A 10,941-nucleotide genomic window follows, 5' to 3' on the forward strand; every position below is an offset into this window, starting at 1 on the left:
GCTTGATGGATTATATGCAGCTCCTGTCTTCTTTTATTTTCTCCCAAACGAATTGAGATGTCTATTGTCGTTTCAGCGAGTGTTGTAGCAGTGTATAAACTGTTGATTGATTCTTAAAGATGTTAACAGAAATCTTACAAAATATAACGAAAATTAACATTTTTGTATCTCTTTTTCAGTTTGTAAGAAATGTTTGCTTATTTTTTTTTTTTTTTGAATGCGTTCGAATGTCGCGTCCATTACCCAGGACTTGCCCATATGTATGTGAAATATCTATCACTTGTTGTCTATGTTCAATTTGTTTGTTTTCTAGTTAGCTGCGCATTTGTACGTTTTCGATGATTTTTTGGTAAGTACTGATTTGGCAATTTTGCGCATAAAAATTTGGCCTATCATAAACATTAAAACAATAAAAAAACTCGTATTCTCTTATCATAATCAGCATAAACGGAATCTGATCTTGAAAGCACACGAAATATATTTAAAATGTTATGAAATTTACATAGTTTTGAATATAGGTACTTGTTTTATAATAGGATATGGTTCATTTTTATTGGGCTCGTTGCTTTTAAAGACATGCGCTCAATTTCATTCTGGAGAAATTACTAAACTTTCAATTCATAACAAATCAACATATATATATATGTATATATATGTATGTATGTATATGTATTTGTTGGTTGTTGGCCCAACAGTCCTTCTCAACCTCCATATTTCTGAATAATAATAATGTTTTTCGAGAGCGACGTTTACTCCTCAATTGTCTAATCAGTCCAAAATAATTTTCGTTGGTTATAGTGATTATACATACACACATTGAAATAGGCTGACATAATTTTCAGTGTTATCTCTAGTTCCTAAATAGTGTCTCGCGTTTAAAACCTATAGCTGCCTGAGATTTTATACTTCTTATCCTTTCACGAGCAGGCACAATTGAAGATTTTATAATTTGGAGTCTACAAAAAACTGGGGGGGCGATTCGTGCGCAATACACGTGGTAAGTGCGACATTATTATAAATGTCAAATGTTGAACTTGAACGTTTGCCGAACTCATCGATTAAATTCCGTCTACAAAGTTGTATTTGTCCGTTTTTGGTTGTATTTTAGTCTGTATCACAAGTATTATACATATGAAAATTTATCTTAGCGCAACAAATTATTATCTTTATTGATGTCGAAGAAAAAAATCATTTCTTAATGTAAGTAGTTCTGTAATGGGATTTCGGGTTCAATCCGTTGTGACGGTAATATTGCGATGAAGACGTAGGGGCAATATCATAAATAATGGGAGTAAGAGTTAAGTGGCAGTGGGCGATTGAGATCGAAAGAGGGATACACGAAATGAGAGGGCAGGAACAAGGATAAGTAGAAGATAGAGAAAAAGAGTGATAAAAAGGACAGGAAGAATCATTTTTCAAGCGTGGCGAAGCCAATTTACGGGCAAACCTTGGCCGCTAGCGCACATATGTATAGGTGCATATCTACATATATTAATTCAGAAATCCGCTGCTGCAGTTGGTTGGCTTTTCCATAGCCCATAAATTCTATGTAGAATCGGTCATAAAAACATGCGCTACTTAGTAGGCAACTGCGAAGTAAATTTTTCCACGTTGACTTGGAAAATATCTTATCGTATCCATCCCGATACATGGTCCGACATCATGGACGATGTCAAGATTTGATAAGATTATTAGCATGGAAAACCAGATAATAGGATTTGTGAAACTTTCATTCTGCCAACGACGCGTATCGAATAAGAATTATTAACAAGTTTTAAGCAGATACATACGAACAAAGTGAAGCGAGTAAAATCCTAACGGTTTCGGCGCCAAGGTCAAGTTAAGCGAGTAAAAGAAAACGCTTGGGGGCAGTATCGCATTTTGCGCTTGCGTTAAAAGATAAAAGAACTAACTGCTGCACTCAAAAACTTGTCAATCTCAATATTTTCAAACCGATACCACTCTTGTACTTCAAATACATTTCCCATACACTGTGTGCACAATTTTACAGCTTCGATGGATGGTTACACCCGAATAAGAGTTATCAGGTTCTCAGTCTTTTCAAATTTAATTTTTTTTTTTTTCAATAAAAAATATAAATAAGCATCAACATCCAAAAAGGTGTCCCTGGTACAGAGGTAGTGTGCTGGGTACCCATAGCGATGGTATCAGGTTCAAGTGACAGGGGCAGCTAACGATTTAGGTACTTTACGATTGGGATAACTAAGATCGTAATTTCACCTTTAATCGAATTAGTGTAATCTGTAATGAAAGTACCTGCAGAAACAATTACAGTAATTTTAATTTCAATTTCTTGTAATCATAATAATGATCATCAATCGATCATAATTAGGGCAAATTTGAAAAGTTCAAATTACTTCAAATGCCATTGTAATTATTATCACTCAGCTTTAATAATATAAAAATACGATATTAAAAAAAGACGATTTTACGAAAATCTCAGTTTAATCTTCTTTGGGGTGTTGGGAGGTTTTGTTGTATGTTCCGTAATTTATTTAAAATTTGTTTGTATTCTTAAAGAGGAAGATGTAGTTGTTTTTGTTTTACGAAGTACATGGGCATTTGATGTACATATCTGCAGGTATTGACATTTTAAATTTGTCATTTACGTCTTGTTTACATTTCATTTTTATCATTAGCGACATTTCGAAGGGTTTGCTATTTCAAATTCTTTGTTTTATGCAAAATCTAAAACCATATACATATGTATGTATGTATGCATATGTATGGATGTACGCACATAGAACACAATTTTATCGCGGCATTTTCGCGCGCATCTCGCACTTTGTTGTTGGTTTTACACACCCGCACTATGCATACCCAACGATGCACCAATGCACATATGTTTGTATGTATTTATGTTTTGATGATTTAGACAACACTGGACCTATTATGTCCATAACGTCTTTTACGCACCCGCATTTCGATGAATTAATTGCATTAAAATGACTGACCACTTCGATTGTACAAACAGTCAATAATTTCCTTTAGTTTTCTTCTTTCACTTGTGGAAGTTTGTTTTATTTTTGGTATCTATTTTGTTTTTTCTTCGAAATGTTTTCCGCCGTTTTCCGACAAATATTGCCATAAAACACTTCCAAACCTTGCGAAATCGATAAACGACTAAAACACTCCGCATTAAAATGAAATTTCTCAACTGCTGAGTTGTTCTGTGCTCAGTTGTGTTTACCTCAAAGCAGCGCTGCTCTGCTCAAAGTGCGCGACGTCAAAACAATACAGAAAAACAGAAAACAAACAACAATCGAGCTGAGCTGCGAAGGGTAAGTACAGCAAATATCTATGTTAATATGCCTGAATGTGTGTGAGGGACATAGTAAACGCAGCTCAATTTGCTGCCGACGTCACTACTCTCAATAATAAATATATATACATTTGTACATTTGTTTGTACGGATATACATTTGCTAGTACGATAAGGAAAAGGAGACTGGGGAGATAGAGTTGCATTGTTGACAGAAAATGAATGAAACTAAACGTACGTCGCTGAAGCGTTTATCGATTTGCTTGTGTGCACGGATGTATGTATGACTGTGTGCATATTGGGGTATGTTAAATAAAACAACAATAAAATATAAACATAACAAAACTTGCGCCAAGAATATTTGATGGAGAGAGCAGCGACCGAACGTAGCCGACACGGAGTATTGTACTCTGCGCCGTTGTCCGATTGTTTTCTGAGAATGGAAGGACCGAAGAGTAAAGAACGAATGTGTCAGAGTGTGGATGAGTTCCTGATGTTGTTGGTGTGGTACGGTATTAATTAAAGAAGCAGAAAAACAATAATAAATCAACAATAACAACAAAAACATTGTTGCGAATGAATGTGGAAAAAGGGAGGGTGGTTGTTGCACAAGGGAGGTAAAGCTAAATATGTAAATATTTTTCACATAAATATGTACATAGATTATGTGCTGTAAACATACTCAGCAACACAAATATGCATGCGTAACAAGAACATACATGCATACGTAGCTACACCAGTAGGCAGATGTAACGAGTATGTCGACATGCATTTCGTTCGCAATAATGAGCTGCTATTGTGAAATTGTTATTGTTGCATGTTGTTTAATCAAGAACAATAACAATAAACAACAGCAACACTACAACCAACTGCGATGTACAAACAAGCACCAAAGCTGGCGTTGAAGTAGGCAGCGCAGCGGCTGTCGGCGTTGAATGCGAATGCTGCTACACCTAGCCACCTAGGGGGCAACACACATCCACACATGTCCACATACATATGTTCACAACAGTTCAATTGCGGTTGTTTTCAGAGAAATGTTCGTCGCCATGCATGAATGTACATATGTATGCACATATATATGTTTGTGTAGTTATGAGTTGCTGACTGCTGCTTTTTGTTGTGAGTACATCAGCTTCCACTGACTCACCATTCGTTGTCGTTGGAATTTATAAGCGGCACACGCATACAAATGCATTTGTAGCGATAGCCAAACAAACAAATACAATGCGCAAAGGAATAGCAAAAAATGTACAAACAACAGACAGTGGCGGTTTAACAAATTTCAGCGTGACAATCAATTGGGGCCCTTTAGCAAATTTTCAGTTTAGTCGAGTCAGTGAGGGTTCAAGCATTTCCCGCAGTTGCATTACTTACATATGTAAGTACAATGCGGCAACGATGGGAGACAGTTTCGCAACAGATTTATTTACTATCTCCGAAATGATGCTAAACCGATGCACGTCGGGCCATTTTTGCAAACTTTTTAATTAAAGGCAGCGACTATTTTCGGAACCACTGCACTTGTTCGGAAGGGTATCAAAACTGTTAAAAATGCGATTACGTCGGGATGCGTCCGGTATAATTCGCGATTATATATGTCGATCCTAAACTATTTGTCCAGTTATTGTCCCTTTTGTACGACTTGGGAATGAAAATCACTCTTGCATTGTTCTTTAGTTCCTGCATTAGGAAGAATGCATACGTTAAAGATTTTCATAGTGTTTTAACCAAAGATTTCTGGGTCTACCATCAAACCACGGTGACTTATACAGCGATAAGCCGTTTGTGTGTCGTTTATCTTATTTTTATCGCTGTATGTTTGAGGACGCCTGGTTAGAAATGGTTATTATATACATACAAAAACAGTTATGTGAGTTCGTCTTTCGCCCAAAAACACAAGAATTACTCTGAAAGCAGTTTGATACCTCATATCATTCTGACTTCTTCTAATGAATTGTATTTGAATAATTTCATAACCAGTAGTTTAATAGAATAATTATCTAAATACAAATTTATTGGAATAAAGCCCAACACTGTTAACTACATACATACATATATGTATACATATATACGTAGTGTTAGCTGAACTTTAGATTGTATAAAGGCAACAAAAACAAGTAAGGAAGGCTAAGTTCGGGTGTAACCGAACATTACATACTCAGCTGAGAGCTTTGGAGACAAAATAAGGGAAAATCACCATGTAGGAAAATGAACCTAGGGTAACCCTGTTGTTGTTGTTGTAGCAATGCTCGCCCACCTAATAGCCGCGACCGATCACAAATTGTCATCAATATCCTCTAACGGGAGTCCAAGGAAACTTGCCGTTTCAACAGGGGTGGACCATAAGGAAAGGGGTGTTAGAGGCGTTGGTTCCACATTACAATTGAAGAGATGGTTGGTGTCATGTGGGGACACGTTGCAAGCGGGGCATACATTTTGTATGTCGGGGTTGATTCTGGATAGGTAAGAGTTTAACCTGTTACAGTATCCAGAACGAAGTTGAGCAAGAGTGACACGCGTTTCCCTGGGGAGTATGCGTTCCTCTTCCGCAAGTTTTGGATAATTTTCGTTAAGCACTGGATTCACCGGGCAATTCCCGGCATAAAGGTCCGACGCCTGTTTATGGAGTTCACCAAGGACCTGCTTGTGTTTTTTCACTTCATACGGCTGGGTTCTCAGGTGCCGTATTTCCTCAAAATGCTTACGGAGATGACTCCTTAAGCCCCTAGGCGGTGCTGGTTCATCAATCAGATGTCTGTTGGTATGCCCAGGTTTCTGGGTATTCAACAGGAACTGTTAGCATCTCATTTCTCTCCCTGATGGGGAGTATTCTCGCCTCATTATGTAGGTGGTGTTCTGGGGACATAAGAAGACCCTGTGGCGGTTCTGAGCGCAGTATTTTGGCAGCCTGTAGTTTCCTCCAGTGGGTGATTTTTAGGCTTGGCGACCATATGGGTGACGCGTAGCACGTAATCGGCTGGCTAATTGCTGTGTATGTAGTCATGAGCGTTTCTTTATCTTTTCCCCAAGTACTGCCAGCGATTGATTTGAGGATTTTGTTACGGCTCTGAATTCTCGGAACAATTGCGGCTGCGTGCTCACCAAAATTTAGACCCTGATCAAACGTCACACCTAAGATTTTGGGGTGTAGGACAGTCGGTAGAGTAGTGCCATCGACGTGGATGTTCAAAATGGTCGACATTTGGGGCGTCCATGTTGTAAATAAGGTCGCGGAAGATTTAGTCGGTGATAATGCCAGGTTTCGCGAGGCGAAAAAACTGGAGAGATCAGGGAGGTAGCCGTTTATTTTATTGCATAGCGCATCGATCTTTAGGCCTGGGCCTGTGGCCATTATTGTGCAGTCATCGGCGTAGGAAACGATTGTGACTTCCGGTGGTGAAGGTAGCTTAGATATGTAGAAATTAAACAAAAGTGGGGATAGGACACCACCCTGTGGCACCCCTTGTTTAATTCTCCTTGGTTTTGATGCTTCGTTTCTAAATTGCACCGATGCCTGCCGACCACCCAGATAATTTGCGGTCCACCTTTTAAGACATGGGGGAAGGGTAGACCCTTCCAGGTCCTGCAGTAACGAGCCATGGTTGACCGTATCGAAAGCTTTTGATAGGTCTAGCGCTACGAGTACTGTTCTATGGTGGGGGTATTGATTTAAACCGCAATTTATTGGGGTGCTAATGGCATTTAGCGCGGTGGTAGTGCTATGGAGTTTTCTGAAGCCATTCTGATGAGGGGCTAGCTGCAAATTTGCTTGGAAATAAGGGAGCAAAATGGCTTCAAACGTCTTTGCCACTGGCGATAGGAGAGATATCGGACGATACGACTCACCTATGTTAGCTGGTTTCCCAGGCTTTAGTAGCGGGACCACCTTGGCCATTTTCCATTTCTCAGGTATGACAAAGGTGGAAAGAGACAGATTGAAGACATGCGCCAAATATTTGAAGCCCTCTTTCCCTAGGCCCTTAAGCATCGGCATGGCTATGCCGTCTGGGCCCACTGCTTCGGATGGTTTAGCACGACCAATGGCGTCCTCAACCTCTTTAGCGGTGATGGTGATTGGTGACGGGCTGAATTTGTGTTTATGTGCGTGTCTATTGGCTCTCCGTCTATCTTTGTCGACCGTAGGATGCATTATATATTGTCGGCAGAAAGCGCTCGCGCATTTTTTCGCGTCCGACAGCACTTTGTCGCCAAAGGCGATGGAAACTTTGTCTTTGTGCTTAGTCGGATTCGATAGGGACTTTACGGTGGACCAAAGTTTACCCACACCGGTAGAGAGGTTACAACCTCTTAGGTGCTCCTCCCATTTCGCCCGCTTGTGTTCATCCACAAGCAATCTGATGCGTTGGTTTATATCCCTTATTTGGGGGTCGCCTGGATCAAGCTGTCTTATAAGGTCACGTTCTCTCGCTAAGTTTGCGGCCTCCGCCGGGAAGTGGGGCCGGATTTCGGGAATTCTCCCGGCGGGAATGAAATGTGCCGAGGCGGATTTAATGACCTTACGGAAGGCACGCTCCCCTTGGCGGGCATCAGTCGGGATAGGGAGGGCAGCAAAGCGGCTGTCTGTAAAGGATTTATATTCTTCCCACTTTCCTTTTTTGAAGTTTATGAAAGTGCGTTTTTAAGTGACGATGAAGTCGGCGGTACGCTTAAGCGAAATAAGTATGGGCAGGTGGTCGGATGCCAATGTTACCATCGGCTGCCAGTTGACGCAGTTTACGAGTTCTGCGCTCACGATTGGGATATCTGGCGAGCTATGACAGCTTCCTACCATACGTGTGGGGGCGTCTCCGTTTATTGTGCAGAACGTCGCTTCTTCTATTTGATCCGCCAACATCTCACCCCTACTGTCCGCCGGCAAGTTTGAATGCCATAGATCATGATGGGCATTGAAATCACCTAATATAATGCGATTGTTGCCAGTGAGTAAGGGCCTGATATTAGGGCGGTATCTACTGGGGCAACAGGTGGCAGGAGGGATGTAGATGTTGATGATTTCTAGGTTTGCATCGCCTGACCGGACAGATAGGCCTTGACGTTCTAAGACATTGTCCCTGCGGTCGATGCCAGGATCAAATATATAATATTGCACAGAGTGGTGTATGATAAACGCGAGACCGCCTCCATTTCCGCTCTCGCGGTCTTTCCTGTGGACGTTATACCCAGAGCAGGTCTGCAATGCAGATCTTGCTGTGAGTTTAGTCTCTTGAATCGCAGCAATGCGGATGTTGTGCCGCTTCATTAAATCGACTATCTCCGTAATCTTCCCAGTTAGTCCATTACAGTTTGACTGCAGGATTCTGAAGTGCATAAGGGGAGACGTCGCCACTCTGGGGGTAAGTGACGGGTGACTACGCCTAGGTTGTGGAAGGCCAGGACGCAATTGCTGTTGTGGCCTTGGGACTGGGCGCCCTTGGGCAAGCATTGGGGTACCCGGATGATTTGGGTTTGCGAACTGGCAACATGACGCGATGAAACCCGTCGGTGGGTTGCCGTCGCGGAGACCAGAACATCTGGGAAAGTGGCACCACCCAAGGCAGGAGCTGCATTGGGCGGATGTCGCAAACCTATATATTCTGTGCTGGCAGACGGTGCAAACGGAGGTAGGGACTAAGAGTCTGTTTCCATGACCTGCACGATTGCTGCCGGAAAAGAGGGGGGAGAAGACGGGGGCAGGGGCTGATGCTCAGCATTGCTACCAACTCTACTACGAAGGTAGTAGTTATGAGTGGTATCAGCTGTTTGAGTTGTTCTCGCCGTGGGGCGCGAGCAGTAGCGGGTACTTGTTGTGGCTTGCTGAGCAGCGGGGCTGCTTGAGGGTAGTGGGGGGGGGGGGGGCGCTAAGGCGTAGACTACGGGACGCCCTTGGGCGTGAACAGCAAGGAGCCACAAAAGATTTATAAAAGTTACGTGGACGTCGGGTTTTGGGATCAAGCCCAGAACAACCTGTCCGATGCAACCATCCCTTGCACTGACACACTGAACAGAGTATGACCGTCTTAAAAAGATTCTTTTCGGCAGATGCAGCAAAACCATTTCTCACGACCGGGGTCAGGAGACGGACCCGGATTGGATTCGATGTCTTCCCGGAGTAAGAGAATATGGAGCAGTCCTGCTGCGAGGAGCTGCTAGGAGGATGACAACGGACAATGGGAGGGACGAAACAAATTAGATGGGGTCACACTGAAATGACAGTCCTTGGTCGGGAAAAATCCCGAGTCGCTCCGGTTCATAGAACCGACTGCCTTGGGAAGCGTAGGGGTAATCCTGGAATGTGTTTGTATGACATGGGTATCACATGGAAGGTATTAATGATTATTTAAAACTGGGCTATTCAAAACTGAAAGTGCACCTGTATTAGTGAGAGCACAATCGTCGCGAAAATCGTGCGGGTGAAATGATTTTTCATTTAGTCGCTTACTAGCAAGCAACGAGCTAACAGCGACGATGTGTATCGCGCATAATTTTTCATAAATATTTTGATACCGATCAGCCGATACCAACCACTGATTTTGCTACGCCAAGTGCCAAGTGACGACTAACAAGCCAACCTAATAAAATCGCACTGCGTTTTTTTAGCGCACGCAAACAACCGGCGTTTTTTGCCCAAACCCAAATAAGCATGCGTTGCGACAATGTAAAGCATGTGTGCAAACGTCAAATCTAAATGTCACGTAGAACAAAAATTGGGAATCGGTTTTTACCATGGTGCAACGATACAAGGTGGCAGCATGGAACAGCTGATTATAAACTTTTTTTAATTGATTTGATACATCAACCTCCGGTGCCGTACGATTTTGACATTTGTCCATCGAATTTACAAAAACAAAATACATGGAATTTTTATTTATGTTTGTAGGTATGTCACCATGCTGCCACCTTGTATTATTCCGCTATGGTTTTTACGCAGCAAATTCAATTTGGGTTGCTCTCATACAAGTTGTATGTGCATGAGACATTTTTGACAGAAAATGACTTGCGTGCGTTTATATTAGGTTGGCTTGTAACTCAATTAACGACGACAGAGCGAATCATATGCGTGTGAATTGAGAGGGCACAATTGTGCTATGAAATGAATAGCCCTGATTTCAAACGTAGTGGGCCTTAGTTCTATAGGTGGACGCCTTTACATACAATTTTGTTTTTCATATTCATTTTCAAAATAATCAACCAATGTGAATAACTTGCATTTGGCCTATCTGTGGTATTAACTCCATTGCTTTTCGGAGGGAGGGGGGGGGGGGGGGGGGTTTGTGTGCAATTTGTCCATGATTTCTGTAAGTACAGTTTGCTGTGGTCTTCATCAGAAAAAAATATCATCCGAGGTTTGTTATTTTTATGTTTCATTGGAAGGCGTTTTTACGTAGCAGGTCTCACGCTTCGCACACAACCAAGGAACGGGATTTGGCTATGTCCTAACCTCCCTTTACCAGCCTGCAGAAGCACAATAAAGTCCCATAAACAATCTTAACACACACACACACGTACACTTTTATAAGACTTCAATTTTGTTAAAAATCTCGCAAACATTTCTGCTTTGTTGTTTTTGGTTCCGTGAAAATCTCTAAACTCAAACAACTTTTGTTATTGTTTTATTTATTTAATTTTGTTATTCCATTTAGAGTTGTTGTTGTTGCA

At 41.6% G+C, this 10,941-nt stretch overlaps 1 protein-coding gene across 9 annotated transcripts in view; it reads right to left on the bottom strand.

Moving 5' to 3' along the window:
• Positions 1–3,137, bottom strand: part of LOC137241431 (serine-rich adhesin for platelets) — a 54,434-nt gene extending 51,297 nt beyond the window's left edge. For 3 of the 9 annotated variants that reach the window (XM_067769030.1, XM_067769028.1, XM_067769022.1), the window contains exon 1: positions 2,762–3,137. The gene's annotated coding sequence lies outside the window, so the exon portion shown is untranslated. Of the gene's footprint in view, positions 1–2,641; positions 2,710–2,761 lie in introns of all 9 variants that reach the window. The other 6 variants (XM_067769029.1, XM_067769024.1, XM_067769027.1 and 3 more) reach the window with 5 other exon arrangements.
• Between the last annotated feature and the right edge of the window lie 7,804 nt (positions 3,138–10,941).

Source organism: Eurosta solidaginis, chromosome 2 (assembly GCF_040869045.1).
Source record: "Eurosta solidaginis isolate ZX-2024a chromosome 2, ASM4086904v1, whole genome shotgun sequence".
Taxonomy (NCBI): Eukaryota; Metazoa; Arthropoda; class Insecta; order Diptera; family Tephritidae; genus Eurosta; species Eurosta solidaginis.